Source organism: Lolium rigidum, chromosome 6 (assembly GCF_022539505.1).
Source record: "Lolium rigidum isolate FL_2022 chromosome 6, APGP_CSIRO_Lrig_0.1, whole genome shotgun sequence".
In the NCBI taxonomy this organism is placed as follows: Eukaryota; Viridiplantae; Streptophyta; class Magnoliopsida; order Poales; family Poaceae; genus Lolium; species Lolium rigidum.
In genome coordinates this window covers 236,272,497-236,289,657 of record NC_061513.1, presented here as the reverse complement: position 1 = coordinate 236,289,657, position 17,161 = coordinate 236,272,497, and positions in this window count along the sequence as shown.

Genomic DNA, 17,161 nt, shown 5'->3' with positions numbered 1-17,161 from the left:
TGAGGATACCGGCTTAGCCTGTTCAGCCAAACGCCTATCTTAGACTCCGGTACGATCATCTAACCGGTATCCTGATGGCTCAAACCATCCGGTTTGGCATGCCTTTGGCATACCGGGGGTCATCCCCCCAACAAGAGAGAGGTAGAGTGTACTCCCCAGGTGAACTTATGAGTAGAGCTATGCCTCCCCGGCAACGGCGCCGTGAAAATAGTCTTGATGACCCACAAGTATAGGGGATCGCAATGTCTTCGAGGGAAGTAAAACCCAAATTTATTGATTCGACACAAGGGGAGGTAAAGAATACTTATAAGCCTTAACAACTGAGTTGTCAATTCAGCTGCACCTGGAAAAGCACTAGCAACAGGGGTGATGTGAAAGTAGCAGTGGTATGAGAGCAATAGTAATAGTAACACAGCAGCAGTAATAGTGATATGAGAGCAATAGCACCAGAAAACAGTTGACATGTAGAACGAGTATATGATGATGAAAGATGGACCGGGGTTCCCAGCTATCTACACTAGTGGTAACTCTCCAATAACAAGTGTTGGGTGAACAAATTACAGTCGGGCAATTGATAGGATTGAAATAGCATTAAGACAGAATATCAAGATCATTAATCATGTAGGCATGTTTTCCAATAATAGTCGTACGTGCTCGCAATGAGAAACTTGCACAACATCTTTTGTCCTACCAGCCGGTGGCAGCCGGGCCTCAAGGGAAACTACTGGATATTAAGGTACTCCTTTTAATAGAGTACCGGAGCAAAGCATTAACACTTGGTGAAAACATGTGATCCTCACATCACTACCATCCCCTCCGGTTGTCCCAATTCTCGTCACTTCGGGGCCTTTGGTTCCGGACGGTGACATGTGCATACAACTTGTAGATACAATCTAAGCAATAATTATAAAGCTCAAATCTAAGATCATGCCACTCGGGCCCTAGTGACAAGCATTAAGCATAACAAGATTGCAGCAACAATAACTTCATAAACTTTGTAGATAGACAATCATAATGTAACAATCCATCGGATCCCGACAAACACAACACCGATTACATCAGATGAATCTCAATCATGTAAGGCATCTCATGAGATCATTGTATTGAAGTACATGGGGGAGAGAATACCAACTAGCTACAGCTAGAACCCGTAGTCCATGGGGGAACTACTCACGGAGCATGATGGAGGCGATGGCGTTGATGGAGATGGCTTCCGGGGGCACTTCCCCGTCCCGGCAGGGTGCCGGGACAGAGACTTCTGTCCCCCGAATTGGAGTTTCGCGATGGTGGCGGCGCCCCTGGAGTCTTTCTGGAGTTTCGTCAAGAGTTACGGTGTTTTTAGGTCGAAAGGGATTTTATAGGCGAAGAGGCGGCGCAGGGGGGGCACCTGGGGGCGCCACACCACAGGCCGGCGCGGGCCCAGGCCAGGCCGCGCCGCCCTATGGTGTGGTGGCCCTCCGGCCCCTCTCCGACTCTTCTTCGGTGTTTTGGACGCTTCCGGGAAAAATAGGAGGTTTGGTCTTCGTTTCGTCGAATTCCGAGAATATTGCCCGAACAGCCTTTCCGGAACCAAAAACAGCAGAAAACGAGAACCGACACCGTGGCATCTTGTTAATAGGTTAGTTCCGGAAAATGCATGAAAACATCATAAAGTGCAAGCAAAACATGTAAGTATTGTCATAAAACAAGCATGGAACGACAGAAATTATGGATACGTCGGGGACGTATCAGCAACATGATCACGTAGAAAGTGATGGCGAATGTCAATATGTTTGGTGCGACAATGTTGAACCGGGTTATTGGCGATCTTAATTGCACTTTCATTGTCACAAAGAAGAGGCACCGTACCAAGAGACACACCATAGTCTTTCAAGGTTTGCTTCATCCATAACAATTGAGTGCAACAAGATGCCGCGGATATGTATTCGGCTTCGGCAGTGGATAAAGCGGTGGAGTTTTGTTTCTTGGATGACCAACTCACCAATGACCGGCCAATAAATTGGCAAGCCCCGGAGGTAGACTTCCGGTCAACCTTATCACCGGCCCAATCGGAATCCGAATAGCCAATGAGTTCAAAGGTTGACCCCTTTGGATACCATAGCCCGAGAGTAGGAGTGAGAACAAGGTATCTTAGAATCCGTTTGACCGCCATTAAATGGCTCTCCTTGGGAGCGGATTGAAAACGAGCACACATCCCTACACTTCGCATGATATCCGGCCTAGAGGCACAAAGGTAGAGCAAGGATCCTATCATGGAGCGGTATACCTTTATGTCCACATCCTTCTCACCGTCACATGAACCAAGTTGCCCCTTTACGGGCATGGGTGTCTTCATTGGGCTTGCATTGGTCATGTTGAATTTCTTGAGCATGTCCTTCACATATTTTTCTTGAGAGATGAAGGTGCCTTTTGCAAGTTGCCTCACTTGGAAGCCTAGAAAGAACTTCAACTCTCCCATCATGGACATCTCAAATTTCCTAGTCATCAATAGCTCAAAAGCTTTGTTATGATTGGGGTTAGTTCCACCAAAGATAATATCATCAACATATATTTGACATATAAATAGGCCACCCCCTTTAACCCGTTTGGTGAAAAGGGTGGAATCGACCGTACCCATGCAAAACCAATCATGTAGTAAGAAATCCCTAAGGAACTCATACCAAGCACGTGGAGCTTGCTTGAGACCGTAGAGTGCCTTATGGAGTAAATACACGTGGTTGGGCTCGGCATGGGTCTTCGAAACCCGGGGGTTGAGCCACATATGCGGTTTCATTTAGAGGACCATTCAAAAATGCACTTTTCACATCCATTTGATATAGTTTGAAATTGTGGAAAGATGCAAATGCAAGCAAAAGACGAATAGCTTCAAGACGGGCTACCGGCGCAAAGGTATCCTCAAAATCCATACCTTCTATTTGGGCAAACCCTTGCGCCACTAACCTTGCTTTGTTTCGTATGACAATGCCATTCTCATCTTGCTTGTTCTTGAATACCCATTTGGTCCCAATAACATTGATGCGATGATCTTTGGGTCTCTCAACTAGAGACGACACTTCATTACGAGTGAAACACTCCAATTCTTCTTGCATAGCAATTACCCAATCCGGAGCAACCAAGGCTTCATGTACCTTGAGTGGTTCAAAACTAGACACAAAAGCATGGTGTTGACAATAAGTGATAAGTAATGCATGGTGTCTACGAGTTACCACTCCCCTTGAGATGCTACCAAGGACATGATCTACTTTCATGTCACTTGCCCTTGTAGCAGCCTTGATCTTCCGAATGGTTCCTTCATGATCAATGAATTCATCTCTTGCTAGTGCTTGATCATGAGGGACCACTTGAGCTTGATCATGATTTGATGATGTTTCTTGATCATCATCATGGTCTTGCTCCGTGGAATGAGGACTTTCTTCTTGTTCTTCGGAATGTGACTCATCTTGAGTGGAGGATGGTTCTTGAATTGCACTTGATGGTTCGACTTGAGTTGAGCTAGGCTCCACTTGAGCCGTGCTTGATACTTCTATTCCATCATATTGATCATCAGTATGAATTTCCATGGGCCGAATGTGTCCAATGCCCATATGCTTGATGGCACTAGATGGATCATCATTACCTGCAACACATGGAACAAATTGCTGCACTTGGGAGCCATTATCCTCCAAGAACACCACGTCACAAGATACTTCAATAGTCCCAGTGGACCGGTTGTAGTATCTATAGGCGTGAGAGTTCTCCGCATATCCAACAAATATTCCCTCTATGGTTCTAGTTTCAAATTTACCGAGCTTTCCTTTGTTGTTCTTAACAAGGCATTTGCATCCAAAGACACGAATGTACATGACATTAGGCTTGTTACCGGTAAGAAGCTCGTATGGAGTTTTGTTGTGGAGGGGACGGAGGAAGAGCCGGTTGGAGTAGTGGATGGCCGTAGAGATGGCTTCTCCCCAAAAGTTGTGGGGTGAGTTGAATTCACTCAACATGGTTCTTGCCATCTCAATGATAGTCCGGTTCTTCCTTTCAACAACACCATTTTGTTGAGGGGTGTATGGCGCCGAAAACTCATGCTTGATGCCCTCATCATCAACAAACTCTTGCATGGTTTAGTTCTTGAACTCGGTGCCATTGTCGATCCTTATCGCCTTGATCTCGGATTCATACATACGTTGAGCTTTCTTGGCGAAGACAATGAATTCCCTATGGGTCTCGTCCTTAGACTTAAGGAGAAAGACCCAAGAGTATCTTGAGTAATCATCAACAATGACGAGTCCATACTTGCTCCCACCAAGAGTATCATAATGTAATGGCCCAAAGAGATCCAAATGAAGGAGCTCCAAAGGCCTAGATGTGGTGATGATACTCTTGATAGGATGACTCTTCTTGAGTTGCTTTCCGGCTACACATGCACTGCAAACACGATCTTTCTCAAAAGAAATGCCGGTTAGTCCCACAATGTGTTCACCCTTTAGGAGTTGTTTGAGATTCCTCATGTTGACATGACCAAGGCGGCGATGCCACAACCAACCTTCGTCATGCTTGGTCGCCATTAGACATGTGGAGTGAGAGGAGCTCTCTTTCGAGAGGTCAACCACGTAAAGGTTGTTCTCCACATATCCAACGAGGACCAATTTGAGATTGTCACTCCTAAAGACTTTCACACAATACTTAGTAAAATATGAATTGTAACCGGCATCGGCAAGATGATATATAGATAGTAAGTTATAGCCAAGGGATTCAACAAGCATAACCGACTCAAGGCACAAGTCCTTAGAGATTGCTACCTTGCCATACCCAAGTACCTTTCCCTTTGAGTTATCACCAAAGGTAATGCTTGACTTCTTGTTGATATCTTCAATGAATTTATCAAGCACACCTCTTCCTCCGGTCATATGATTGGTGCATCCACTATCAAACACCCATTTTGGACCACCGGAGGAATACACCTACAAAATCAAGTAGAGGATTTAGGAACCCATCGATTAATGGGTTCCTTTGCAATGGCAACAATATCTTTTGGTACCCAAATTGAGTACTCTCTATAAGCATAGCCATTAGGAGGGCCAACATAGTTAGCATAGACATCACCATAATAATCAACAAATAATGCATAGTGATCGTTTGGCCCCGTGCGGTCACCACTAGTGGCTTTGCCCTTTGAGGCTTTGCCATTATTAGTGACCTTCTTGTTCTTTTCTTGAGCGGGTTTCTCCTTGTTGTAGTTCTTCTTCTTGTGAGACTTGGGAACATATCCAAGTCCAAACTTTTGATTGTTTGACCTTTGCTTACTCAAGAGGTCATCCAATCCCATCTTGTTCTTGGCGGTGGTGAACTTTGCAAGTTCCTTTGTTAACCTAACATTTTCCTCAAGAATAGATGCATGCTCACAAGAGGATTCATTAGGATGATAGTCGAGACCATATTTAGTCACCAAGGATTCAAGATATGCATTGGTCTCAACATGCAAAGAGAGTTCCTCTTGTAAACGAACATGTTCCTCAACAAGCTTAGCATGCTCACTAGTAAAAGATGTAGGGGAACTAGCATGCTTTTCAACAACAATGGGATCCTTCATTGATTCAAGTGCTTTTGTGTAGGTTTCTTGGAGTAGGTCATGGTTCTCTCCAAGTTTCTTGAGCTCATCCTTTACAAGCTTGTTAGCTCTTTCAAGGTGGTCAAGATCCCTAGTGAGAGAAGCATGAGCAACTTCAAGTTCCTCCTTTGAGGCATGGAGCACTTGAGTCAAAGATTGTGCCCTATCAATAGTTTCTAGGTCCTTAACTTTATCAAGTTCATAAGTTTCAATTTGTTGCTTAAGGCCTTGAGATATGCACCTTTCGGTTTTTGGCTCTTGTCTTAGGAGATTGAATCTCCGTTCCTTTTCATCCAATTTATATTCTAATTCCTCAATGGACTCATCCTTTTCTTTGAGAGAGTCCATCAAGAAATCAAACTTCACAAGAGCTTCACCACGAAGGGTGCATCTAACATTGTAAAGTTCCTTAAGCACAATTAATTCATCTTGATTTTCATTTTCATCATCAAGAACAGTAGATAGAGAAGGTGGAGGTTCCATTACCTTGGTTTCTCTTGCAATTAGGCAAGAGCCAACGATTGTAGAGGGGAGAGAGTCATCGGAGTCATCGTCTTGAGTTGTTCTTGCCATGAAGGAAGAACCAACATCATTCTCCGTGGAGTAATCCTTGGAGTAGTCATATGTGAAGAGTGACCCGGGCTTAGAGAAAGCCAAACCGGCCACTCCGGCCTCCTTCTCCTCATCTTCCTCTTCTTCATCGGACAAGTACTCGGCTCCAACAAAAGCCCTTCCCTTGTTCTTCTTGTATCGATCATTGATTGGGTTTGGCTTCAACCTTGGCTTGACCCCTTTGATGAACTTTGGCTTGTCTACCCTTTTCTCATAAGGGCACTCATTTGCAAAGTGGCTATCTTCATCACAGTTGTAGCAAGTTCTCTTCTTCTTCTTGTCATTGAAGAGCATTGGAAGCTTTCCCTTGTACTTCTTGGCAAAGAAGGCAAAGTCGGTACCAATGTCACTAGTTGAGGTCATCTCTTCTTCTTCTTCAAATTCATAGTCTTCATTGCTTCCATGATCGGCCCTAGCTTTGAGAGCAAGGTTGTGTGGCGCTTCATGGTTGTGTGAGGCTTCATCAACACGGTTCATTGCCATGAGCCTCTTTCCCGCTTTGGCCATGTTTTCATTGGCGGCCACATAGGAGACGAGATCATCGGAGTTGAGATCGGCACTCTTGGTCATGATTTGCAAGTTGAGTGCAAGGTTGGTGTCTTGTTGCTTGACGGCAATCATAGCAATGACCTTGGACTTTATGAATGCTTCATTCATCTCGAAGCCATCATTGTACTTCTCAACACCAAGTCCCTTGACTCTTACTCTAAGAGCACCAAGCCTAGCGTAGGCATCGGACACGGATTCTCCATCTCGAATCATGAACTGGTGAGCCTCTTGCTTTGCGGTCTCATAAAGAGCCAATTGGATCAAATCGGTTCCCTCTTGGAGTACTACGATCCGATCCCACAACTCTTTAGCGGAGTCGATGTCATTGACTTGATCAAGAAGCTTGCGGTTGATGCCACTTCTAATCTTGTCACGTGCGGAGGCATTGAGTTGACGATTGTAGAATTCGGTGGAGGTCAACCGAATGGGATCTTGTGGTTCCCGGTATCCATGAACAATGATCTCCCACAACTCCACCCTGCAGCTGCGAATATGAGATTCCATAGAAGATTTCCAAAAAGGAAAGTGAGTTCCATCAAAATGGGGAACATTCCCACTATGGTTGATATGAGGCATGGGTGAAGTGTTTTTGGGATAGTCATGATTAACTTCATGGAAATTCCCTAGAGAGGCCGAGGCCGTACTAGGAGGAGGTCCACTAGTTAATTTCTTAAGCATGGAAGACATTTCTGTCATTTCGTTTTGTAGCTCATCCTCCTTTTTCTTCTTCTCGGCATCATATGCCAAGAATCTAGATTTCATCTCTTTAACCGAAAGGTTAGAGTCGTCATCTAGACCCTCGAAGAGTTTATGCATCTCACTCTTAAGGCGGTGAAGCCCTTAATAAGAGTCCAGGCTCTGATACCAATTGAAAGTATAGAGATGGTAAACCTAGAGGGGGGTGAATAGGTTTCTACAAGTTTTAATTCTTTCTTTGCAATATTAGGCTTTGCGGAATATAAAGGTGAGCCTAATGAAAACTAGGTGAAGCAACCTATATGAGGATACAACTAACTCGAGCACGAAGGCTCTCACAGAGCGTTAAATCACAAGCAAGGAGTTCGGTTAGAGATAACCGATAGCACGTGGAGACGAGGATGTATTCCCGTGTTCCCTTGCTTTGCAACAAGGTACGTCACGTTTGGAGGGGTGGAGGTCCCACGAAAGATTCCCCACGCCACGAAGGCTCACCCTATTCTCCGGAGCCTATCCCACGAAGGAATAGCTCACTCACTTGTGGTAGACTTTGAGGTAGCCTCCAAACCTTCACAATCTTGCCCGGAGCGAATCCACAGCCCGGATGCTTCCGGACTCCTTCTTGCCCACCTAGGGTTTCCAAGAAACCCTAGGAAGCAAGCTTCTCGATGAATACGGGGGGAATGAGATTTGGCTTGGTAGAACAGTAGATCGGGTCCTCCTCTCGCGATTCCCGGAGGGATTTGAGTTTGGGTGGAGGAGGAGGTAGATCTGAGGCTTTTGGTGTTTCTAGCAATAGAGTAAGAGAGAGAGAGCTCAAGAACAGCTTGTAGTGTAGTGCCTAACTGTTCAGAGGTAGGAGAAGGCCTATTTATAGTGTTCTTCGAAATATGGCCGTTGGTCACTTGCCACCTCAGCTTTTTCCTCGAGAAACCCGGTTGACCGGGCCACGGACCGGACAGCCCGGTGGTGAGGCCGGTCAGACCGGACCAGTGACCGGACGCCCTTGCTGGTCCTGGAGCTCCTCCGGTTGGCGGCCGGTTGGCGACCGGTCGACCGGGCCGTGCGCCGGACCCGCCGGTCTGTAGGCCGGTTGACCGGTCGGCAACCGGATTTCTTGTGTTCTGGTGAAGAACCCGGTTGGCGGCCGGTCGACCGGGTCGTGCGCCGGACTTCCCCGGTTGGCGACCGGTTGACCGAGCTGTGCGCCGGACTGGCCGGTTGCTGGCCCGGTTGGACCGGGCTGCGGACCGGATTTCTGCTGTAGACCCCTTTTTGATTGTTGTTGAAGTGGGGGGTCTCCTTTAGCCTTCTTGTACCTTTGATACACCATTTATGCCTCATTGCCTAATACCTGAGATTATCCTTATAAACATATTAGGCCAAATACTCTAGCATGGTGTCATTGTTACCAAAATAATGGATAAGGGTAAAATACCCTTACAGTCTTGCGGAACGGACATCATTTCTTCCCCATGGCGTCGGTGTGGTGGATACTGTGGGATTTGGCAATGGTTTGGTCGGGGAAATGGGAGCCGACAGCGTCCCTTTAAGAGGCTCCGACACCATCTCGCCTTCAATGGCCTGCTAGTGCAACGCCTACTAGCTGCGCACGCTCGCGGAAGCCGAGGCACGCCATTAACACGGCTCTGCAAAGGTTGCAGCGCGCCGCCCGGAATTAATGCCGCGGAAGACGAAGAAGTTGTGCCGCTACCAGGCGGGCCCGTGCGAGGACCGAGCGGACACTATGCGCGTCCACGCAGCGTCCGCAGAGACGCAAACCTAGCGCATATTTGAGCTAGATTTGCGTCTCCTCGGACGGTCCGGTCACTTTGTGTCGCCCCGCTAGAGGTGGTGTCAGACGTATTTCCAGTCACGGCGGACACAAACGGTGCTCGTCGCGCCGCTGGAGATGCCCTCAAGCGTCGGCGTCTCTATGATGGTGCGCTCGGTGACGCGGTGCATGACACAGGACGGCGGTATAGGTCTGAGGTCCCTTAATCCTGACGCTGCTGCGCAGCAGCGGAGGCGCCATGGGCTCTGGCACGCCAACATAGAAACCTTTGACTCAATGCACATCTTCTTGGTGATACCGCTGTCCACGTCAACCATACCACTGAGCAAAACTGCTCTAATCATCCCGAGGGGTTAACTAACTGGCATTGCATAGTTAGGGGGTGAAGTGCCCCACTTTAATCATAGGGGGGTTTTCCGTCCCAAACCCAATAGTTAGAGGGTCATTTAGAATTCTTTCTGTGGAAGTGGCTTTATCATGCTCGCTTTATACTTTTGCACGAACCTCGACATGTACCCCTCGAAAATAATCATATGAGACCGGTCTTTCCACCCATCAAAGTAGCATGCTCTAGTGATCAAGTAGCGAATCAATTAGCATGCCATTTGTAGCTAAACCTTGCATTCAACACCATTTGGACTACGGGCTCTCAAACATACTACCAATTGTAATGCCCAAAGCTCAAAATCGTTCATATAAACAACGTGTACCTAAACATACCTAAAAGTAGAGGAACCGTCGCCCGAATCTTCTGTCGCATCTTCATCATCCTCGAACCCTTGGACATCATTCTATTCTCTGCCATGAATATGAAGTAGTTCATTCCTTGTACCATGGGTTTGTGGCTTAGGATCACTTTTATGTATCTAGGACGATATAAAACGCGAAGGGTGTGAGCAAGCTAGTGTTGCTAGGAGGAGATATCTGTCTATAACCCAGATTTTCTCACAAATACTCTTACGAGTGATTGTACTGCTATCAGTAATCAATAAAGCTCTCTGAATCGCAAAAAAAAAAAGGCGAAGGGTGTGAGAGATCTTTGATGCTGCCCAATTATAATATCCCTAATTGCACGTTCACCATATCTAGTTTCGTGGGTTGACACCATTGTTCCTTGAATGCAAGATTTTGATGGAGGCACAATCAACATTTGCCTCCATTATCCCGAGGCCTGCACAATTAAATTTGCTGTGCTGCTGGTCTTTGCCGTGTGTCACCATTGGTCTTTGCTGTGTTTCACTCTTTGTCGTGTGTGTTTTATGATTCACTATTTTTGCACTTTCTTCTTTTCCCGAACCGAATCCCTCTCTTTCTGTTTATGTTAATGTCAAGTTCAGTTTTTTGCCGTGTTCCTTTTCGTTACTTTACCGTGCCTTGGATTTTTGCAATGCTCCTTTTCGTTGCTTTACCGTGCCTCAGATTTTTGCCGTGCTCTTTTTTTCTACGCACGACACTGACTACCTTTGCCGTAAGAAGGGGATATTTTGTGCCACCATAGGCAAGATTCTCTAAGCCTGGGATTAAAAAGCTTGGACCGTAAACTTGTAGCTGGGCATGCTTAGAAGAAATAAACACAATACTTTATCAATTGGGTTTGACACTTGATGCGTAAAGTAGCCCTAAAAGCATAAAACTTAAGTTAGAAAAGCGACAAAATATACAACATATTAGGTGAATGAGATTATTCTATTACACACCAATGCCATATAAACCCTTTCGCAATCAAATGTCCTATTGGCCTTTTTCGCGAAAAGTGCACCAATCTATTCATCAAGGAAACCCAAAATTATTAAAAAGAAGGTCTTTGGACCACCTAGTGACAACTACAAGCGCTTGAATGAGCCGAAGACACTCCGCTATCCTTGCCCCTCTCTCATTGGAGCGGGAAAAGCTTGCAGTAGATAGACAATAAGTCCTTGTGCTAAGACCGCAAATAACCAACACAAGAGAGCAATAATCATCACTGGTGAAGAAGTGTAGATCAAAAGGAACATGGACTATCCTATTGGCCTTTGACGAGTTACCTTTTTCGATAAAGGGAATATAATAATATCAAAATGATACCAATTACACCCAGCCTCTGCAACAACGCACCACTCTAATGGCACTACGGATGCACACAGCCAAAAAAAGGAAACAAAAACTAAGAAACAAAAGCCCCGCTATAGTATCTCGGGCCTAACAACAGCAATACATCCACCGCCAAGACAACACCTGAAATACAGACTCTCCAAAAACGACGCCTCCAAGAAAGGAACAGTGCGCTAACACCATCGTCGTCCGATCAAAGATCTTAAGTTTTCACCCTGAAGATAGTCCCCGCTCTCAAAATAATGCCTCCAACAAGGTCATTGCCAGGCACAACCAGTTAAGGCCAGACCTTGGGTTTTCACCCTGAAAGGTAGGATTCTGAACTTCACCTGTGTTGTCGCCCCCACTTTCATACCACTGCTGTGAAGCCCGGAACACCAAGCAAATCACTCAACATCGCGGAGATTTGAACCTCCCTTAGCTAGTCCTCCCCTCCGGCCTTCATGAACTTCCCTTCTTCCGACTTTCATCATGGATCCATAGTCACTTGATGTCAACACAGAAAAAGAGCTTCGCGCCGCTCCCTCCAGAACCAATCGGTCGGAATAAAAGCATGGGTGCGCACGACCGAATACCACCGATCCAGCAAACTCCGGGCAAAAAGCACTGTTACATTCGCCGGCGGAGCCTTCCGGAACTCAACACTCCGGCTAGATCACGAGTCCAGGCCTCCAGTAGGTCTTCCTCTTCACGCAAGAGAGACCCTAGGACCACCACCTTTATTCAAGTCGGACCCCCACGTCGGCGACCGTCCCGGGTTGGCCATGCCAACCCTCCACCGGCGACTCCGTCGCCGGCTTCCAAGCATCTCCATCTCACCGCCGGAACGTGGTGATAGATCGATAGATCCACCACCACCAACCGCAGGCCAACCCTCTCCACCGAAGAAGAGGGCCACCTCTACCGTCGTACCCAAGGCTGCTGCCCCGGATGACCTCGTGTCGCGGGTGAAACCCGAGATCGCCTCCACTCACCGGCAAGAGGCGGGGGGGATTGGCGCAGGCCATGAGCCTGGCCGCCGCCCACCACCAAACCCTGCCGGAGTGCTGCGGAGCCGACGGGAGGAGGGAGGCCACAACGCTGGCCGCCGCCGCCCATCCCACATTGACATAGGCATCCCCAATGGGCCTGCCGAAGATAGTACCCGGGGTTTACTGAAGGCCCACTACCCGAAGAATAAGAAGATTCGGAAGCCCAAGATATTGTTAAGGAAAGCTAGAGTTGTAATAGGAAGCATTGTTTGTAATCTTGCGGGAGGAGTTAGAAACCTTCCCGGACTCTGTAACTTGTACAATATGAATCCCTCGGCTCCACCTCATATATAAGGGGGAGTCGAGAGACAAAGAAATCATCAAATCATTGTTTCTCAAACCCTAGTTTCATAATCGTCGAGTACTTTTCGGCTGAAACCTTCGAGATCTACTTGCCCTCTACTTCCAACTAAAACCCTAGTCTACAACCCGTAGGCATTGATAAGTTAATCCCTTGTCAATTGGCGCCGTCTGTGGGAATTAGAGGCGTCAAGGATCCGATCTCGATGGCACGTTCAAGATCGTCGACTTCATCAACCGCAAACAACGCAATGGATCGAGGTAAACAGATCGCAACTGGTCTTGTCGATTTTGTTCCTCACCCGCCCTCCCGTTTGGATGCATATGCATATCTGGAGGGGCCTATGGAGATGACGTTCGGAAGGTTTCACTTTCGCGTCGAGAAAGAAGGATCGTATCGTGTTGAAATTCCGATTTCATCGGGATCGTCGGCGGTTGATTCCGATTTTTCAAGTTATACATCGTCAACCGAATCAGGAGAAGAAGAAACTTCGTCATCACGCTTCATCAGCACTAGGGCAAGAGAAAAACTCGCCAAGATCTTCAGCGACATGTCGTTTGAGTCATCTGCGGACTCCTATATAAGCGATGGCTCAAGCAGTGTCGACAGCTACAACTTCATCGACAAATCTACCACAATGGGCAAGGTCTTCACCAGTCTCAATGATGGTGTCACCAAACCCAACATATATCTGAATACAAAGTATCATCAGATTTATGTTATCGGAGAGCCAAGCCGTGACCAGGAGGAAACATCTGAGGCTTTCGACGATTTGGGAAATCCATACGTTGATCCTTCTAATCTGCGACAAGGTCTAGGCAGTAAATACGTCGGCCCTGAGCCTCGCGATAGAGTTCAGCTTCCACAGGCAGCATGGGATAGAGCCGCAAGAGCTATGGATGGCTCAGAACCAATGGCTACAACAGCCACGCCAGCAAAGTTGCAAGCATATCAATATAGGCTCGCACGAGCTTCAAGGGAATTGCAAAAACGAGACGAAGCTTTAAATAGAAGAAAGGAGGCAGCCTCCGCTTCAAGCAGGCGAAGGGCGGAGTTAAGTCGACAATCTGGAACCTCGGGAGATAGCCACAGAGAAGCTCGGAACAGAGCAAGGTCAAGATTGCAACATATACCTGAAGGAGAAAGAGAGTACCTGGTTCAAAACCTCGACATGTCTTTTATGTCGATAGACACAAGAGGGAATATTATCCCCAAGACACCGAAGCTGGGTATATGGCGACACAAGCCTTTATCCTTGCATCTAGGCCACCTCCAGGAGATCCAAGGGAGGCACTGTACAACATGGCAGTGGCAGGAGCCGAAGCCATGGGAACGGCGTTTGCATCAACACCACCAAAGGGAGCAGCAAGGCAAAATAGTCCACGACCTGCGGCAGCAGCAACAACTGTCGAAGGAACAATTGGAGCAAGAGACACGGCAGCACAAGCAAGGGTGGACAGAGCACGGCAAGGCGTAAGGGAACATCGGCATTCCCCGGAATTAAACGACGAGGATATGTGCGGTTTGCCGTGCTTCACAAGGAGAGTACGAAAAACTCGAGTCCCTTCGGGATTTAAGTTGCCTGATAACTTCAAGAAATTCGACGGCCTGCAAGATCCAGAGGACTGGCTAGTTGATTACCTCGAGACAGTGAAGCTAACTGGAGGAACCAGGGCAACTGTCGTCGTGGTGAACAAAGGTTGGGGCCGAATGGACGCAAGAGGATTCGGGGGAGGGTTTGTGATTAGATGGGATGAACTTCCGGATGGTTTCCTCAAGAACTTAGCCAAGGCTAGAGGTTAAAGAAGAAAGACATAAGGAAGAACTCGCTCTAGATCATCTTCTCTATTGATCTCAACAGGTTGCAAGTTTCTCAGTACAAGTTCCTCTGTGTTCCTGTGTCCGCCCGTAAGAGGGGCTGCCCCCTCTCCTTATATAGGGGAGAGGGTGGCTTACAGGGCAAGAAACCCTAATGGCATCTTTGACTAGACAAATGTAATATCCCAGGTATTGGGGTTACAAAAATAGAGGAAACAGATGTGTGCATTGCATTCATGCATAGAAAATCCGGGGAATTTTCGCGCTTTAAAGTAAAACAGTCACAGTAATTGAAGTTTCACTTGACCTTGGTGGAATTGAAGTAACTCATCAAGTCAAGTGCTATAAACCTCAATGTGACTTTGCCAAAACTTTGTTTTGGGTAGAGATGATTTGATCTAAGGGGTTAGATCAAATGGAACTAATAATCAACACAACAACACTTTACTCAATGATCAACTACCTGATCTTATTAAAGATCACAACATAATATTCTTTGCCATAACATAAGAACATCCATTTAATTGGAAATCAAGGAACAATAATTGGAGAAACTACTCTTCACTTATCTTTTCCATGTCTTAAACAAATCCTTGATCCTACCATGAACCTCATGGTATTCATTCTACTCTAGTCTTGAAAACATAACAAGGAGATCAACTCTAGAAATACATTTCTCTATTCCATATAATTAATACACATCAAACCTAGAGAGGTGAGAGTTCTATTATAAATTATTAGAGAAGCAATAACAAACCTTGAGCTAAACCTTGGATATACCTCCAAGTACTCAAATTATCATCTTTAAGAGGAACCCTAGGATATTATTCAAGATATTCCTAGAGAAAGGAACCAATTATGTTAAACATAGATATTGATGATCACATCAATCCCTATGGAGCCTAACCTTAAGTTAGAATTAAAGTCCTTTCCAAAATGAGTGAGACCATTCATACCACTCTTAGCTTTACCTATTTAAGACTCAAGGACAATCATTGAACCAAAGTATCGGGAGATTAACCATTACATCTTGGAGTAGTGAGATAACCTAATATCACCTGGAATAATAACAGATCCATGAATTGATAAAAGTAAGGAGGAGATTAATTCAACCAAGATAGCCAAGTGGAGTTTTAGACTTAATACTTATTGAGATATGGTGAGTACACCATAAACATTAGAATAAACCATTCCTTTATAAGAGAGCCCAAGCTAAGGTGTTACACTTAAGAAAGTAGAATAGAAGTGAGAAATCCATTTAATGAGAGATACTTTAGGAAGCCAAACCTTGATCATTATAAATTGAGTGATGATCATAAACCCTAAGAACTTGAGGTAAGGATATCAAGAACAAGGGGATCATGTCTAACCATGATCATGCTCTTGAAGTATGTGAGGATAAGTAAACCCTAATAGGATAATCAGATATCATTAGCCACATGAAATTATAAGGAGATCAATAATAAACAACCCTAGGCTTAGACCCCAACCTTAACTTGTGAACCACTTGGTGATCACAGGTATAATTCTACCACATTTACATTCCACCTATTCTTCACTTAAATACCTAAGAAAACCTTAGAGTAAAATTCCATATTTAATATGGTGAGAAATCATCCATCTATAAGACCAAAGTTAACTATAAAAAGAACTATAACCATTGTAGTTACTTTAATGATTAATCGAGGATAAAAATAGAAGTTAATTGGTAGAAGGTAAAACCAATTCCCAAGTCCTTAGAAGATTAGAGAAACACATGAAAGATTAAGAAAGTACCCACCTTATCATGGTTAGGGGAGATTAACCCTAGCACATACAATATGGTGTCATCTCATCTATACAACCTAGAATTAAATCTCAACCCTAGTTTGAACATCATTTGGGTGATCACAACTAGAACCTAAGCCATAAATGAGATTCAAACCAATTGACATTAGGTAAACATAATTAGAACCCCAGAATTGCACTCTAATTAAAACCTATACCTAATTTGGAGCATAAGATAAACCTCATTAAAACCTTTTAGTTAAAACCATGTGTGGTGATCAACCACTTACCTTTTGTAACCAAGACCAAGCCATTATGGGGACAATATCTACTTTAGACATTTTCAGAGATAATAAGAGTGCAAGCCTTGAGAAATTATCCTTAGGTCCCAAAGTAAAGGAAACTTGAATTGTCACTATTAAAATGTTTATTTGAAACTTATCCATATTCAAAACATAAGATGAACAACCATATGGTCAGGAACATTGCCAGGACTTGATGGTATTCCTGCTATGAATAATCCATCAAGTTCAATTGATTCAAATAGAATTATAGTCCAAATGAAAAAGGAGTTTAAAAGAACACCTATTTCCATGCCTATTTGATATTTATGCAATAGAATCAAATAAAAAGAATATTTGTATCAATAGAAAAGTGATGTAGAGCTCATTGCACTACATCTTAATGGAATCAATACATTAAGAAACCTGCAAGTAAAACAGAATTCAAATTAATCTCAAAACAGAAAATAGAAAATAATACAAAACGAGAAAATATAAAACAAATAGAAAGGAGAAAAGGAGAGGAAGCTTACCGGACCTTACTGCCGCCGCAGCCCACCGAAGCCCACCAACGGCCCAGCGAGCATCGGCCCAACTCCAGCCCAGGTACCTCTTCGTTGAAATATCAAC